The sequence below is a fragment of the Mobula hypostoma genome, chromosome 3 (assembly GCF_963921235.1).
Source record: "Mobula hypostoma chromosome 3, sMobHyp1.1, whole genome shotgun sequence".
Taxonomy (NCBI): domain Eukaryota; kingdom Metazoa; phylum Chordata; class Chondrichthyes; order Myliobatiformes; family Myliobatidae; genus Mobula; species Mobula hypostoma.
In genome coordinates, this window is record NC_086099.1 from 204,232,066 (window position 1) to 204,250,738 (window position 18,673).

Consider the following 18,673-nt stretch of genomic DNA (forward strand, 5'->3'; position numbering starts at 1 on the left):
TGTTGTCATAGCTTTATGTTCGTAATTTTAATTTGCTTGCCATGTTCCCTCCTTCGCTGTTCACTAGAAACTCTGTGTTCCCTGGGTTTGCTGGTGTCCCAGATCAAAGTTCAAAGTAGATTTATTATCAAAGTGTGCATATATTATACAACCTTGAGCTTGTCCTCCTTACAGGCAGCCACAAGACAAAGAAACTCGAAAGAACCCATTTTAAAAAAAGACCGACAAACACCCAAGAGAGACGTAAAAAAAACAGATTGTGCAAACAATAAAAGTAAGCAAATGGAATTTAGAACAAAAGTGAGACCTCAGACACGGAGCCCGGAGCAGGCCACACCCTTCGCCTCAGTGCAGTAGGCAGCAGGCAGCAGAGTAGACATCATGGAGCAGCAAGTTGAACTAGTCCGACCCTCACCTCTGGTCCTGACACCCTGCCTTTTCAACCCATCTGGCCTGGCGTTTAAATGACATTGGTGATTATATGTCACTGTGTAATCCAAGTGCAAAATGTACTTGATGTGAACTTGACCTCTTCAGAGTTGCAAATACACATTTATGAAAGCAATTCATCGTGCATGTCTGTGAGGCTGTCTCTGGGCAATAACAATTATATTCTGCATCCAGTAGGTTATCACGTTTAGCAATTTACAGTGCATTAAATGTCACCAGAACTGATGCATTCAGTTATTTCTTGCAGAGGGAATGAAACCAGTCGTGCTTGAACTATATGTTTCCAGCCCCATGGCCTTCAAAGGTTGAATTCATAGAAATAAACACCTTCTGTATGTTAGAAGAGCAAAGATTTGTTTTGGAAATGTTTGTGAAAGGGGCTTTTTTTGGTGAAGATTGTGAAGACCTTTTCTTGCAATTTTGACAAAAGTGATCCTAGACATATGATGCCAGTTGATTATTATGGATGTTATTTGCTGTTGAGGCAAATCTAATGTTTTGGATTGATAAATTAAACTTGGCCTGTCAGGTTCTTTATAACTGACAAGTCTTACCTCCACATCAAACCTTGTCAATAGACAATAGGTGCAGGAGTAGGCCATTCAGCCCTTCGAGCCAGCACCACCATTCACTGTGATCATGGCTGATCATCCACAATCAGTACCCTTTTCCTGCCTTCTCCCCATATCCCTTCACTCCGCTATCTTTAAGAGCTCTATCTAACTCTTTTTTGAAAGAATCCAGAGAACTGGCCTCCACTGCCTTCTGAGGCAGAGCATTCCACAGAACCACAACCCTCTGTGTGGAAAAGTTGTCCTCAATGATCTCCTTCCATTTGCGTGAAATGGCCTTTCTTGAATATTTCAGCCCTATGGCTATCTGAGATAACTACTCTCTAAATATTCTCTGTCCTAATCAATAGACCATTGGCAGCAGTGTCCTGAACCTTGGGAATTATCGCTACCCGTCCTCTTTTAGTGGTGCTCCTTAAAATCATTTTCTTTAACCCGTGTTTCATCATTGGCTGTAATAGTTGGCTAAGAGTGCCTTACAAATACAAATTGATGAACTGGAGCAAAGATGGACTGTTCAACTGCAAGAAATTAGGGATCATCTGCATTTGAACATCAGATATATATCTCACAGTCTCACAATAGGGACACTGGAATGATTGATTTAATCAATTACAGTGCACTTTGGTGTTGCTAAGATGAGCAAGACCATAAGGAGGAGAATTAGACCCATCGAGTCTGCTCCGCCATTCATTCATGGCTGATTTATTTTCCATCTCAACCCCACTTTTCTGCCTTCTTCCTGTAACCTTTGATGCCTTTTCAAATTAAGAACCTATAAACCTCTGCTTTAAATATACCCGATGACTTGGCCTCCACAGCTGTCGGTGGCAAAGAATTCCACAGATATGCCACCCTCTAACTAAGGAAATTCCTCTCATCTCAAATTTGCTGTTGGTAGGTAACTGGCCATTGGCAATGTAGAGGAATTTCTGTGCAACATCACGGTATAGTGAGAAGGAACTGCACAGGTAAAGAGGAATGAGCCAAGAATGTATTGTTCTTGAGAGACTCACATGCCTTGGACAAAAGAGAAACCACTGGTGGTGATGATCCATTCTGGACTGAACAGGTCTCAAATTAAGCCAAGCCAGAGTACTTGCAATGATCTACCAGGTTCAGGAACAGTTATTACCCTTCAACCATCAGGCTCCTGAACCAGCATTGATAACTTCACTCACCTCAACTCTGAACTGATCTCACAACCTATAGACTCATTTTCAAGGACTCTACAACTTGTGTTCTCTGTATTTATTGATCTATTCACCTATCCATCTATCCATCCATCCATCATCTTTTGTTTCTTTTTTGAATTTATATATTTTGTCTTCTTTCACACGATGATTGTTTGTCAGTCTTTCATTGATTCTATTTTGTTTTGTTCTACTGTGAATGCCTGCAAGAAAATGAATCTATGGTGACATATACATACCTTGATAATAAATTTACCTTGAACTTTAGTTGTTCATCTGCCAGAGCTGTGTGCTTGATTGACATGCCTGTCCCTGGATTCAGTATCACTTTATCACCAGCAAACTTTGCTTGGAATAAATTCAACCTGAAGCATTTGCTGCATCAACTCACCAGTGTTATTTTGATGATGCCACTCTTTGTGTTCAAAGAAGAGTAAGAACTGTATTGTGCTGGAAACAATTATAACTTGCATTGTTCGAGCATTGCTTTGTTGTTTAAGCATTATTGTTGGTTAACAGAATTGAGAGACACTAAATTAGTTGTTTGTGGAAGCTAGTGGTGGTCTTTAAATGCAGACTTGGCAGCATTGCCCACATTCCAAATGCCAAAAAGAAGAAGCTTTTAAGAAATACTGCACTATTTTCATCACTTTTAGAATTTATATGCTTGTGCAAAACTGCAACCCAGCTAAAGTCTGGTTTAAAAAAAACCCGTCGTAATGCACTGACTTAGTGCAATGTATTTAACATCCTGCTGTTCATGCCCAGGAGCCAGGCAGATGTAGCCAAGAAAAGCAGTCCCGAATGAAATCATAAATAAGTGATGCAACCACATCTTCTGGCCTGTCAACACTTGACACGCACAAAGTGCCAACCAAGAACGTATGCAACATTTAAGAGATGTCACCATCAAAATGGTATGACTTGTAGTCAGTTAATTTTTAATAATAGTGTTTCGCTGTTTCGTGGCTGCCTGTGGGAGCATGAATCTTAGAGTTGTATTCTGTGTACATACTTTGATAATGAATGTACTTTGATTCTTTGAAAGCCTTAAACAGCCAGATAGGAAAGGAAAAAAGCCTTGGAAGTGCCAGCAAACTTCATTCTTACTTCATCCTCTCTTCCCCCATCCACCAGGCTTCACCCATCATTTCCCAGCTTATACTCTTCCCTCTTATTCTGGCTTCTTCCCCTTTCCTTTCCAGTCCCGATGAAGGTTCTCAGCTGGGAACATTGACTTCATTTCCATAGATGCTGCCTGACTTGCTGAGTTCCTCCAGCACTTTGTGTGCATTGCTCATTTTAACTTTGTCGTTTTCCCTATTAGCATACCTGAGTCACGATCAGCCCTCTGACATCCTGAAAGATGATTTATTTTAAACCTTCTACGTCTTCATTCTTTACAATCTGTAAACAAATGGAGAAAGGGCGATGAGGAGTGATGTAGAGCTTTGTAGCCTGTAGCAAATGCTGACACGTCCTGCATGATTGTAAGTTGCCATTTAATAATTGTTTTCTTCCAAGCCATCAGCCCTCTTCAGTTTTTATCGCAGTTTGATCTACCTCAAGGCAGTGATTTATAACTGAGTAGCTCACTCTGGTCCCTTTTTTTTATATATATAAGAATTATCTTCCAAGATTATTTTCTCTTTGTTTTACTGCCTCTCACTTCCTTGCAGCTATTGACTCCTTCCTCTGAAGTTCTTCCACGGGCACTGTTTGGTCTTCTGCACCATATCAATACATTAGTTTTCCAAGGGTGGTCGTTGCTATGGAATATTTGATGGAAGGTGGACATTACATCTGAGCTTTAGCTTGTCTTCATCAACATCCTCCATTTGCTCTGAACGTGATGATGCTGAGGCCAAGATAAATCCTCCTGTGTAGGGTGATCAACTCAAGTGGAATTATTCACCATACTGTATGTCATCCTGATTCCATTCGGCCCATTGAGTGTTTACCTCATACATCTATCCTCCCTGTATTATATCCATCAGTGTGTAGCTTCATTAGCTGACTGGATGTCTCTTGGTAGACAGTCCACCACCTCTCTCATTTCTAGTGCTTTTAGAACAAACGTGAGCTTACTATGAAAATAAATATTTTGTAAAGTGTTTCTTGAAATTTTCTCGGGGGGTGGGGTGGGTGGTGGTCGGTACCTGGAGACTCTGGGACAATATTGCGGGAGGCTGGCTCAGGGAAATTTGATAGTTCCACCCATGTATTCAAGGCGAGTTAGCTTGTTATATGTAGAATGGGTGGAGTCCAGTTTTACATGTGTTAGTGCTGAGTGCTTGGCTATTATATTGGCACCTCTGGCTTATTTTTCTATTGCTTTCAATGCCCAGGGCACTTGGTTGAAATGTAGCGAACTTATTGCAAAGCCAAGATGAGCTAGCGCAATAAACATCAGGATTGAGCATGGGAATGTATGTCATTCCATTCCATTCTGGGTGATATGTTTAAGATCTGAAGTATGCAGAGATATAATGACTCCGTTTATTTTCAAATGCAAAGCTAATGGTTCACTTGTATTTCCTTCTTCAGTCCTTTACCTTTTCCATCCTTCCCCCTCCAATTTCTCACTTTATCCTCAATCCTTCACCCTCCTACCTTCCTCCTCACATGGCTTCACCTATCACCTTTCAGCTTGTACTTCTTCCCCTCCCCCCACCTTCTTATTCTGGCTTCTTCCCCCTTCCTTTCCAGTCCCGATGAAGAGCCTCATCCCTGAGACCAGAGGACACAGCCTCAGTGAACTTTTAGAATTGAATTGACTTTATTTCTTATTCCTTCACGTACATGAGGAGTAAAAATCTTTGTTACTTCTCCATCTAAATGTGCCATGTGCAATCATAGTAATTTATGATAATTTATAATAAACAGAACAGTTAACGTAATGTAGAGTACACTCAAATCAGCATGAGTTCATCAGTCTGATGGCCTGGTGGAAGAAGCTGTCCCGGAGCCTGTTGGTCCTGGCTTTTATGCTGCGGTACCACCTCCCGGATGGTAGCAGCTGGAATAGATTGTGGTTGGGATGACTTGGGTCCACAGTGATCTTACACCCTTTTTACACACCTGTCCTTGCAAATGTCCTGAATCATGGGAACTTCTTCCCCAGGGCACCACTGCTCAATACAAGAGGACATGGCTTTAAGGTAAGGGGTGGGAAGTTCAAGGGAGATATTAGAGGAAGGTTTTTTACTCAGAGAGTGGTTGGTGAGTGGAATGCGTTGCCTGAGTCAGTGGTGGAGGCAGATACACTAGTGAAGTTTAAGAGACTACTAGACAGGTATATGGAGGAATTTAAGGTTGGGGGGTTTGAGGGTCAGCACAACATTGTGAGCCGAAGGGCCTGTAATGTGCTGTACTATTCTATGTTCACAACTACAGATGCGCTGGGCTATCTGCACCACTCTGTGCAGAATCCTCTGATTGAGGGAGGTACAGTTCCCATACCAGGCAGTGATGCAGCCAGTCAGAATGCTCTCAGTTGTACCCCTGTAGAAAGTTCTTCGGATTTGGGGACCCATACCAAACTTCCTCAACCGTCTGAGGTGAAAGAGGCACCGTTGTGAGTTTTTCACCAAACAGCTGGTGTGTACAGGCCACGTGAGGTCCTCAGTGATGTGGATGCCGAGGAACTTAAAGCTGTTTACCCTCTCAACCCCAGATCCATTGATGTCAGTAGGCGTTAGCCCATCTCCATTTCTCCTGTAATCCACAACCAGCTCCTTTGTTTTTGCAACATTGAGGGAGAAGTTGTTTTCTTAACACCACTGTGTCAGAGAGATGACTTCTTCCCTGTAGGCCACCTCGTTATTGTTTGAGATAAGGCCAATCAATGTAGTTTTGTCGGCAAATTTAACTAGCAGATTGGAGCTGTGGGTGGTGTTACAGTCAGGGGTATACAGGGTGTAAAGGAGGGGACTTAGTACACAGCCTTGAGGGGCTCCTGTATTAAGAGTCAGAGGGGCAGAGTTGAGGGAGTCCACTCTTACAACCTGTTGGCGATCTGACAGGAAGTCCAGGATCCAGCTGCACAAGGCAGGGTCAAGGCCGAGGTCGCTGAGCTTCTTGTCAGGCCAGGATGTTACTATGGTGTTGAATGCTGAACTGTAGTCCAAGAACAGCATTCTCACATAAGCATCCTTCTTCGCCAGTTGTGTAAGGACGGTATGAAGAGCAGTGGTTGTTGCAATGGGTTGTGTCTGTAGGCGAATTGTAGGGGGTCCAGTTTGGGTGGTAGCAAGCTGCAGATGTAATCCTTGACAGCCTGTCAAAGCATTTGCTTATTATTGAGCTGAGTGTGTCAGGATGCCAATCATTCAGACATGTTACCTTGGTCTTTTTTGGTACATGGACAATGGTGGATAATCTGAAGCAGGAGGACGCTACACTGGGAGAGGGAGAGATTAAAAATGTCTATAAACACACCTGCCGGTTGTGCTGTGCACGTTCTGAGTCCTCAACCTGGGATGCCGTCTGGTCCCACTGTCTTGCGACTGTCCACTCATCGGAAACATCTGCGTACCTCAGCCTCAGAGATGACCAGGTTGCAGGTTGTAGCAGTGGCTTTCCTCGGAGGCTCAGAGTTAGCGACATCGAACCGAGCATAAAAGCGATTGAGCTCATCTGGGAGAGAGGTCGCGATGTTGGCGGCACCACAATGTTTGGCTTTGAAGTGGCATGCAACCCTTGCCACAAGTCACGTGTGCTATTCGTTGTGAACCTTGACTCAATCTTCTCCCTATATTGCTGTTTTGCAGCCGTGATAACTTTGCGCAGATCATAGCTACTTTTCTTGAACTCTAGTTGATCGCCTTTGATATGAGCTTGATGCTGCACTGTAAGTGCTGCTCGCATGGAACTATTGATCCAGGGTTTCTTGTTCGGGAAGAGTTTGACCGAGTTCTGGGTTAAAACATCGTCGATGAACTTCCGGATGAAGCACGTGACTCTATCAGTGACCTTGGAGATATCCTCGTCATGGAAGACATTCCATTTGACGTCATCGAAGCAGTCCTGCAGCATGGAGGCTGATTGGTTGGACAACAGTGGATGGTTTTAACTATGGCCACCTCTTGTTTTAGGTTCTGCCTGTACGTCGGCAAAAGCAGAATTGAAAAGTGATCTGATTTTCCAAAAGCTGGGTGAAGGAGACCTTTGTAAGCGTTGTGGAAGGGAGTGTAGCAGTGGTCAAGTGTGTTATCTCCACGAGTGCTCACCTGAATGAACAGAGATGAGGAGGAATTTCTTTCGAGAGTGGTGAAACTGTGGAATTTGTTCCCACAGGTGGCTGTGGAGGCCAAGTCATTGGGTATATTTAAGGCAGAGATTAGTAGATTCTTGATTGATCAGGGTATGAAGGAATACGAGGAGAAGGCAGGAGATTGAGGCTGAGAGGAAAATTTGATCTGCCATGATGAACTGGTGGAGCAGACTTGCTGGGTCAATTTGCCTAATTCTGTTCCTATACCTTAAGGTCTTATGGTCTTAAAAGATTTGTTGGCATTGGAGAGGGTCCAAAGGAAGTTCACAGAAAATGATTCCAAGGAATGAACTGTTTAAGGGGAACAAGAGCGGGAACTTATTCACTCAGAGGTTGGTGAGCGTGTTGGTCGAGCTGCCAGTGGAAGGGAAGGATTGAGGTTTGATTTCAACATTTAAGAGAAATTTGGATCGGTACATGGATGGGAGGGGTATGATCCATGAGCAGGTCAATGGTCCTAAGCAGATTAATAGTTCAGCATGGGCCAGATAGGCTTTAAGACCCGTTTCTATGCTGTAGTGTTCTATGACTCTTTGACTATGAAAGGGTTAACATATGATGAGTGTTTGATGACTCTTGGCCTGTACTCACTGCAGTTTGGAAGAATGAAGGTGAAGAAGATTTCTATAGTGGGGGAGTCTAGGATCAGAAGGCATACCCGCAGAATAGAGGGACATCCCTTTAAAACAGAGATTAGGAGGAATTTCTTTAGTCAGAGGGTTGACTTTTTTCTTCTTCATAGATGCAACCTGACCTGCTGAGTTCCTCCATCATTTTGTGTGAAGAGCTTTTATTTGCCTTGGCATTTTATGCATATCTCAGATTCAACCATAAGCATAAATCTGTTTGAACCAATTATTTTTCATTAACTAGTTGATCTGCTTTTTTTGTTTGTATTGATATTTCTTGTAAAATTAACTCTAGCATCTTTTTGAATTATTGAATAATAAATCTGCTTTGTCTGAGTTGAGTGATCGTAATATTCACAACTAGCTGCGATGCATCTCATCCCATGTCTGGATGATATTTTGTGCACTAATCTAATTTTGCATGATTGGATTCTCAACAAGTTAAATTAATTCGAAAGGTTTAAATTTGCAGAGCAGGGAAGATTAAATTGATGAGTGTGCACTATTGCGTACGGTATCTTCAGTAATGGATCTGTTGATACAAGAAGAATTAACGATAGCATTAGCTTGGAAAATTGGAACAAATTTTGTATAATGGTTTTAAAAATTATTGTTATCAACTTCTTAAAAGCTTTAGTAGATTCCTTTAAAAGCAATTGACTTTATATGATTTGTCTTGCTTTGCTCCCAGATAAGAATTGGAAACTGTGAAAAGCTACATTTGTGGTTGTAAGCTATTGTGCTGTAGATTCTTGGCAAGAGTTTACCTTTTTATCAAGTGTAATTTCTAGGTGATTGGAGGAATGCATGGGGGGAAGTCAGAGGTACACAGGGAAAATGATAGTTGCATAGAAAACCAGGAATATTGAGGCAAGTACATTACAGACATTTAATAGACTCTTAGATAGGCACATGGATGATAGTAAAATAGAGGGCTATGTACAGTATTGTGCAAAAATCTTAGACACGTATATATAGCTAGAGTGCCTAAGACTTTTGCACTGTACTGTAGTAATTTTATGATTGTTCTGTACTGCTGCCGCAAAAAAAAACATATTTCATGAGCTATGTGAGTGATGATAAACCTGATTTTGATATGGGTCTCTATTGTGGATTGAGAGTGGGAAGGGGGTAGGGAGAGGGCAATTATGGTTGGCAAAAGGGGAAGGGAGAGGGGAGGGAGCGGGAAGCACCGGAGGGACATTCTGTAATAATCAATAAGCCAATTGTTAGGAATCAAATGATCTTCCCTGGTGACTCAATGCTGGGTGTGTCTGCACCCGTGCCTCTCCCTATCGCCATTGGCATCCCTCCTCTGCCACCTGTCCCACACCCCTCCCACAGCTCTCCACCATTCCCAACATCCTTTGCCCCAGCCAGGTTTACAAACTCGCTTTCTGCTCCACATTGACAAATACAATACTGTGCAAAAGTCTTAGGCACCTGAGCTGTATAAATATGCCTAAGGTTTTGCACAGTGCTATAATAGAGAAAGGTTAGATTGATCTTAGAATCATCGAGTCATAGAATACTGTCGCTCCAAAACAGTCCCTTCAGCTCATCTGAGCTGTGCTGAACTATTAACCTTGTCTAGTCCCATCGACCTACACCTGTACCTCTCCCATCCAGTAACTTATCCAAGTAAGTCTTGCATGTTGAAATCAAACCTGCATCCACTTCCACTGGAAGCACGTTCTTAGAGTAGGTTAAAAGGTCAGCACAACGTCGTACTCTGCTGTTATGTTCTATCTTCTGTTAATGATTTGCAACCAGAGCAACCATGGTATTGAACTGTATTGAATAAACCATAAATTATCACCCTGTCCCCATTTGAAAGCATTGAATCACAGCTTGATTTAACCTGCCCAATCATCCATTCTTAGTCTAAGCAACTGTTGCAGGCTTCAAATTGTCAAGCAGCACACACAAAATGCTGGAGGAGCTCAGCAGGCCAGGACTGCAGCTATTGAAAAGAGTACAGTCAACGTTTCAGGCTGAGTCCTTTCACCAGGACTGGAAAGGAAGGGGAGAAGTCAGGATAAGAAATGGGGGTGGGGAGGGAGGAACAGAAGGTGACTGGTGACACTGGGAGTGGCGGGGGGGCGGGCGGGGGGGGGGAGAGGTGAAGTAAAGAGTTGAAAGAGTTGGAAAGTAGATTGGTAAAAAGAGATACCTGGCTGGAGAACGGGGAGTCTAGTAGGAAGGCCATGGAAGAAAGAAAAGTGGGAGGAGCACCAGAGGAAGGAAATAAGGGGATGGGGAATGATGAAGGGGGTAGGGGTAGTTCGAGAAATCGATGTTCATGCCATCAGTTTGGAGGCTACCCAAACGGAATATAAGTTGTTGCTCCTCCAGTCTGAGTGTGGTCTCATCGCAACGATGGAGGAGGCCGTAACTGCAGATTTTCTCTTGTTTGCATACAGTCATAATGTCACGTTGTGTTACTGTATTTCTTCTGTTGAGAAAGAGGGGGAAGCACCTAGGCCTGGTGCCCATGCTGATGATAGGGGGATGCAGGATCGATGCTCCCTCTGGCTGAGTCTTGGACCAGGGAGCTTAGTTTCAGAATAAAGTGTAGGCAATTTAAGACTGAGATGAGGAGAAATTCTTCATTTGGAGGGCTGTGGGCGTTCCATCATTTAAAACACAGATGGATTGATTTCTGGACATTAAGGGAATCAGATGATAGAACCAGAGAGTCATAGAGCACTACATCGCAGAAACGGGCCTTCTGGCCCATCTAGTCCATGCTGGCCTGATCATCTGCCTAATCCCATCTACCTGCACCAGCACCACAGCTCTCCATACACCTCTATTCATGTACCTATCCAAACTTCTCTTAAATGTCACAGTTTAAGAGAACTTTGGGACAGGTGCGTAGAGCATATCGATGTGGACGCAGAGCATCAACTTGGTGTTCGGTTAGAAGATCAGCCATGATCGTAATGAATGGCTAAGAAACCTGGAAGACTGGCTCCTGCTCTTTTTTTCTCCCCCCAACATTCTTATGAGACATTCCTAGTTAGAATGGTGTGTTACAAGGGAGCTTGTAGGTGGCTGTGTCTGTATGCACCTGCTAGTCTTGCCCTTAGTGAAAGAGGTTATGGAACCAGCTGGTCTGCAGGTGGGAAGCTGAGACCATTTGCAGAATTGAACAGTCATGTTCGGTGAACTGCGTACCAGACTAGGTTGCCCCCCCCCCCCCAGTATAGAGATAATTGCTTTGGAAGAGGTTTACATGAACTTGTCGGTTTGGAAAAGTCCAGATAAATTGTTGTACTCGCTGGAAGGAACTCCTGGGCCTGAAACAGTGGAAAGGAGAAAGTAAAATGTGTCCACGCTTGAATGTGGAAACTGCTGCAAGCATCGTGTGATGGGAAAGTGGATAAAGGTATCTCGATGGGAATATTCCCATGAGAATGTCAAAAGAGAAGTTAAAGGAAAGATAAGTGTGATTCTGGTAATGCTATGTAAATTAATGTAACGCTAAAAGTACTATGAATATTTAGGAATGGTGGAATGCCATTTCACTAAGTAAACATGTTAGTTCTGATTGATCTAAACCATAATATCCATCTAATTTCCTCATACATTTTTCTTTCTAAATCTTAAATTATTGATTCCTTGTTACACAAAGATTAATATACAAAAAATTTAGTACATTTTTGTTCTGCCCACAGATATCTTTGACTTCCTTTTGTGCTTCAATATTTAACTTCATAATTTCCAGACCTAATTGACGCAGTATTATACTGGGAAATAATTATAACACTTTCATTTGTTAAAAGTCTTCTGCTTTTTGTTCCGAGGAATGGTGACGTTAATGATGTCTGGTTTCTACCTCCAGTTGAGAAGTGAGGGTTTGTTCATATGTTGAGGTGATTAATTGAACATGGGGACAGGCTACTAGACACGTGGAGATGCGGGAAATGGAGCGATATGGATCATGTACCAGCAGAAGAAATTTAGTTTAATTTGTCATTAGGTTTGGCATAAACCCTGAAGGCCAAAGGGCCTACTCCTGTTCTATTCTTGAGGTGATACCAAGGTATTGGACAACTTGTTGGATTAACAAAAACACTCTCTAACATGCCTTAACATCTTCCTTTTTTATTCGAATGAGCTGAAGAGAACATAGAACATAGAAATCTACAGCACATACAGGCCCTTCAGTCTACAATCTCGTGCCGACCATGTAATCTACTCTAGAGACTGCCTAGGATTTCCCTGGCGCATAGCCCTCTATTTTTCTAAGCGCTATGTACCAAAGATAGTTTAAGTTCGAACCATCTACCACAGATAAATTCTTTGCATCCACAATCTTAAATATGTTGCATCCAGATGTGCAGGCTGTTCTGCTGCATATATTATTTATACCCTCATTTTAATCTGTTGCAGTTTTTTACATTGATTTGCACTTACACATGAGAGAAGGTTTTAAATATTTACTGGCTATACCCAAGTGCCTTACAGAGCTGAAGATTAAAAGCAGAACCTCCCCTTTCCCTTGCACGAGTTTTCATTGCCATCAGATGTTCACCTCTGCAATGACTCAGACCACTTGACAGATCTTGTGAGGTCTTCACAGTTCTGAAGGTCATGCCGTGATGAATTGTTTCCTTGTGAGATGGTCATCAAAAGAACAAAAGATTTAAGTGATTAGAGAAAGCCTTGACAAAATTTTAAACAGCCATTCAGGCAGAGTGCGGACATCTTTGTAAAGCATTGCTGAGGTCCTGTCCACAAATCCTTTCATATTTTGAATAGCTGATTGAGGAAGGAACTTTAAAGGACAAAGGAAATAGGAGAGTGTGATTGTATTAATTGCATCAGAGGGAACAAATTGACGCGTAAGTGCAACTGGCTGAATGACTTATTCCTCTGATGCAATATTATTTGACTTTATTATGGTTAGGGCTGAAGCCATTAGCCTGAAAGCATCCTCAGCTAAAAGTGGCTATTTTCTCCTGCGCTTCAGGAAGTATATTGCCATAGCAACACTAGATGTAAGACACTTGTCGGATCTTCGCTAGTGAGATTGGAAAGTTAATTGTAGAGTAATGTGGGCAAGTTGCAAGTAGGAGCCATGTGCATTTTGAGGGAAAAATGCTTACAAATTTATGGAAGAAACACAAAATATTAGACATTTTGTCTTTGCTGCTTGGGTCAATTTTTTTAAAATCTTTTTTTCCCTTTCAAAGTATGTATACCATGCACAACCTTGAGATTCGTCTTCTTGCAGGCAGCCCAAAGAAAAAAACTCAATAGAACCCATTAAAAATAACCCACACAACAAAAACCATCAAATCCCCAATGTGAGAAAACAGAACAAACTGAGCAAATAGCAGAAAAATAAACAATTAACACACTGAAAGTAAGTCTGCAGCCACTGAGCCAGTTCAACACAGCAGCTCGTCCAGGGGTTCAGTGTCTGCAGGCCACAGCGACACAGAAAGTTCCACACTGCAGCTGGTCCATGTGTTCCAGTATTTAATGAGTATATCCCTTTCTAGTCTTACCAGCTCCTTAGACCAAAAATCGGTCATAATTTGCTGTAATGGTTGAACCTTGCATGCTGTGTACTGCTGTTCACACACAAATCTGAATGGTCAGTGGCAATAAAGGGGAACATCATACCACAGCCCAGCATTAAGAAATAGAAACAGAAGTGGCTGAAGTGCTCTCCTGACCCTGTACCACAATTAATTACCTATAACTCTCTGAGAAAGTTTGCATGGTGTAAAAAGATTTTTTTTCACATCTTAGTCCTAACTGAATATCAACAACAGAATGCTGGAAGAAACCCATTGGGTCAAGCTTGAATTCTTCTAGTGTTCTGTTTTTGTTTTGTTGCTTTAGCACCTGTAGTATTTTTTTATAAATGGAGATCATTTAACTTTAGACCATGCTTCTTTGTTCAAAACTCACCAGTACAGGAAACTGCCTCTCGGCATCTAATGTGACAATCCCGCTCAAAGTTTTATACACTTAGTCAGATCACACCTCATTCTTCTAAACCCTGATAAATAGCAGGCAATTTTCATCTATCTTTTCATAGGAAAATCTTTTCATAGGAAAATCTTTTCCCAGGAAGAAATAAATCACTGTCCAGTAATTTAACTTTTCCAACTTATTAGGAGGTGGCTCTCTGGTCAACACCTCCCTCTGCAACTTGCTGACCAACAGATCACAGTCAGTCAGGACAGGCAGCAACACCTCTTAAACTCTGGTGCTCCGCGTCATTATGTCCTGAGCCCTACTCTTCCCCCTGTACACTGATAACTGCGTGGCCATCTAACTCCATTTACAAGTTTGCAGATGATACCACCGTTGCGAGCCATATCTCAAATAATGATGATTTGGAGTATACGAAGAAGGTAAAGAGATAAAGATAAAGAGGTGTTGTGACAATGAACTTTCCCTCAATGTCGGCAAAAAACAAAAGAGCTGGTCATTGACTTCAGGAAGAGGGTGATGCACATGCTCCTGTTTACAGGGTACTGAGAGTTTCAAGTTCTTAGGAATAAACATCACCGATAGCCTGTCATAGACATCATGGCCAAGTGAGGTCACCAACACCTCCATTTCCACAGTGGAGGAAAGAAATTAGACAAGTTTTAGTTTGACACTTACCGACTTTTTATTGATGGTTTTATTGGAAGTGTCCTATCTAGATGCATCACAGATTGGTATGGCTGCTGTGATGAAGTACTTTGAAAGGTTGATCATAGTCAGAATCAACTCCTGCCTAAGCAAGGACCTGGACCCACTGCAATTTGCCTTTTGCCACAATAGGTCTACAGCAGATGCAATCTCACTGGCTCTCCACTCAGCCCTGGATCACCTGGACAATAGTAATACCTACACCAGACTGCTGTTTACTGATTACAGCTCAGCCTTCAACACCATCAGCCCTTCAGTACTAATCAACAAGCTTCAAAGCCTGGGTCTCATTGCCTCCCTCTGCAGCTGAATCCTTGACTTCTTTAACGGGTGACCACAGTCAGCGTGGATCAGAAATAACATCTCGCTGCTGACAATCAACACTGGCGCTCCTCAAAGATGTGTGGTTAGCCACTGCTCTACTCTCTCTACACCCACATCTGTGCGGCGAGGCGCAGCTCAAAGGGCATCTATAAGTTTGCCGATGACACAACTGTTGTTGGCAGAATTTCAGATGGTGATGAGGAGTGAGATAGATCAGCTGTTTGAGTGGTGTTGCAACTATATTCTTGCACTCAACGTCAGTAAGACTAAGGAATTGATTGTGGACTTCAGGAAGGGGAAATCGAGGGAACGCACACCAGTCCTCATTAAGGGATCAGAAGTGTAAAGGGTGAGAAGTTTCAAATTCCTGGGTGTCAACATCTCTGAAGATCTATTCTGAGCCCAACATATTGAAGCAATTACAGAGAAGGCATGACAGCGGTTATATTTCATTAGGAATTTGAGGAGACTTGGTATGTCATCAAAGACTTTCGTAAAATTTCTACAGATGTATGGTGAAGAGCTTTTTAACTGGCTGCATCACTGTATGGTACGGAAGGGCCACTGCACAATCGGAAAAGCTGCAGAAAACTGTAAACTCATTCAGTTCTGTCTTGGACACTAGCCTCCCCAGCACTGAGGACATTTTCAAAAGGCCTTGCCTCAAAAAGGCGGCATCTATCATTAAGGTCCCCCACCACCCTAGGACACACCCCTTCTCATTGCTACCATAAAGGGAGGAGGTGGAGGAGGTAGAGGAGCCTGACGACACACACAACATTTTAGGAACAACTCCTGCAGATCTCTGAGTAGATAATGATCCCATGTATGCTACATTACTATTTTTTCCTCTCTTTTTGCACCCACTACTTATGTAATTTTTGATACATATTTCTTATTGATAGTTATTGTTTTTATTATTATGTATTGCAATGTACTGGTGCTGCAAAACAACAAATTTCACAACATATACCAGTGATATTGAATCTGATTCTGAACTGAACTGCCCTGCCTGTGACTGCGAGTAACCGCAGAGAGTTGTGGACACAGCTCAGCCGTTGGCTTTCTCTATACTTCTTGCTGCCTCAGTAAAGCGGCTGGCATAATCAAAGAACCCACCCACCCCAGACATTATATCTTCACTTTTCTCCCACTGGGGAGAAGATATAAAAGCTTAAAAGCACATCCCACCATGCTCAAGGGCAGCTTATACCACAATGCTGTAAGACTATTAAGTTGTCCCCTAGTACTACTAGATAGAGTCTTGACTCTTGAGTCTACCTCATTGTGATCTTGCACCTTATTGTCTAGCTGCACTGCACTTTCTCTGGCTGTTACACTTAATTCTGCATTCTGTTATTGTTTTACCATTGTTGTTGTTCCTTACTGCCCCTTGTGGCACATCGGGTGGCAACCTAGCCATGTCTTTGGCATTTTTCTTTGTTTTTTACAAGGCCAATTTGCTAGCACAGAGATAAATTGTGCAAGGAGCCGGCCGGGTTCGAACCTAGGACCACTGTCTTCCAAGTCCAGTGTGGATGCCACTACACCACTGGCTGGCACATTACCATGTTCTACCTCAAAGCATTATGTTATTGAACTGATCTGTATGAACAGTATGCAAGACAAGGTTTTCACTGTACCATGGTGCATGTGACAATAATATTCCAATTCCAGTTCCAATTCTTGTAATTTAACCAGGAGTGGTAACTGTCACATAATCAGTGATGAACTTGGCACCTTTCTTAATTATCAGCTTAATTCCACAATTGATAGGGTGAATTGCTTAACAGTGGGGAAGCCAAAGCTGCAGTTTATCTATTCATTGTTTGCACTTGTTGACCTTATGTAAGTGAGGCCATGCCAACAAAACTTCAGATTCCAAAATAAATTCTTCTAATTGTTATTTAGATGCTAGTATATGCTTTTGCTTGACTATACTGTGTGCACTTTGTTAAAATTACAGATGAAAGAAATTGAGGAGGAAGATATGTATTAGATTAATGTAAATGTGTTTTTTGAACGTTTGTACTGGAGAAACCATGCAAGCTTTTAGCAGAAAAACACTTGCTGTTACAAGTCAAATGTGTCTTCGGATTTGGCAAGCAAACTGCCTTGAAACAGAGTGATGTTGCTGTCATTGTAAAACAGTGTGGATTTTGTCAGTTTTTTGTGGGGAAATTAATGGAATCCAAATCTGAAACAAAGGTTCTGACAAAAACAATTACAGTACTGCCATTTAACTTCAGAGAGAAGTATATTATTAGTAGCTGCAGCATTCTATGTTCAAAAATGATGGTTGCTAAGGTACTAATTCCTAGACGAATGCTATAATTATAATTTTGGGGCAGACTGCATCAGTATAGCTAACAGGTTTGTCTCTAAGGACTCATGGTCGTAATTCAATGTCTTGCCTTGCTATAAGAAAGCTAAGAAGACTCACAACTACATATGTTAAAAGGAACCTCCAACAAATCTGAAATCATGGCTGCGTGTATAATTACATCCTGGGATTTGTGAATATCGCTTGTTCTTCTTAAAAGTTGACATAGAGAGAATATTCTGATATATAACGTTGCTGAGTTATGTGCTTCCTGCTGTTTCTCAGTGTTTTGAAAGGAAGAGGGAAGCCTATTTCTTCTGAAGGATTAACGAATGAGGGGAATTTCTTTAGGCAGAGAATGGTGAATCTGTAGAATTCATTGCTACAGACGGCTACGGAACCCAAGTTATGGGTATATTTAAAGCAGAGATTATAGATTCTTGTTTAGAGTCAAAGACAGAAGAAAGGGGTTGAGAGGGGTAATAAATGAGCCATGATTGATTGGTAGAGTGGACTTGATGGACCGAATGGCCTAATTCTGCTTTTATGTCTTATGGTTTTATGAGACCTCAATTTTTATGTAATTTATTAGATGTGCCATGGTCTTTGAGGTTTTTGGTATTTTCTGCCCTCATTAGCTGGACAATAGCATTTTCTTGAGTTACATGGTTATAACGCAAAAAGGGTTAACATTTGAGGAACACACACAAGATGCTGGAAGAACTCAGCAGGCCAGGCAGCACCTATGGAGAAGAATATAATCGACAGTTTAGGCCGCTGAAGGGTCTTGGCCTGAAACGTCGACTATGCTTTTTTCCATAATTGCTGCCTGGCCTGCTGCGTTTCTTCAACATTTTGTGTGTGTGTTTCTTGGATTTCCAGCATCTGCAGATTTTCTCTTGTTTAACATTTGAGGAGATGGCTCTGGGTTTGTACTCACTGGAATTCAGAAGAATGAGTGGGGGATCCCATTGAAACTATCGAATATTGAAAAGCCAAGATAGAGTGGATGTGGAGAGGATGTTTCCTATAGTGGGAGAGTCTAGGACCAGAGGGCACAGCCTCAGAAGTTAGAACAGAGATGAGCAGGAATCTCTTTAACCAAAGGGTGATGAATCTGTGGAATTCATTGTCACAGATGGTTGTGGAGGCCACATCATTGGGTATATTTAAAATGGGGGTGGATTGTTTCTCGATCAGTCAGGCCATCAAAGGTTACAGAGCAAAGGCAAGAGAATGGGTTC

General features: G+C 42.1%; 1 protein-coding gene across 3 annotated transcripts in view; it reads left to right on the forward strand.

The window, feature by feature from the left end:
- The window catches only part of LOC134344498 (disco-interacting protein 2 homolog C), a 664,610-nt gene that overhangs the window by 154,432 nt on the left and 491,505 nt on the right, over positions 1 to 18,673 (forward strand). The window lies entirely within an intron of this gene.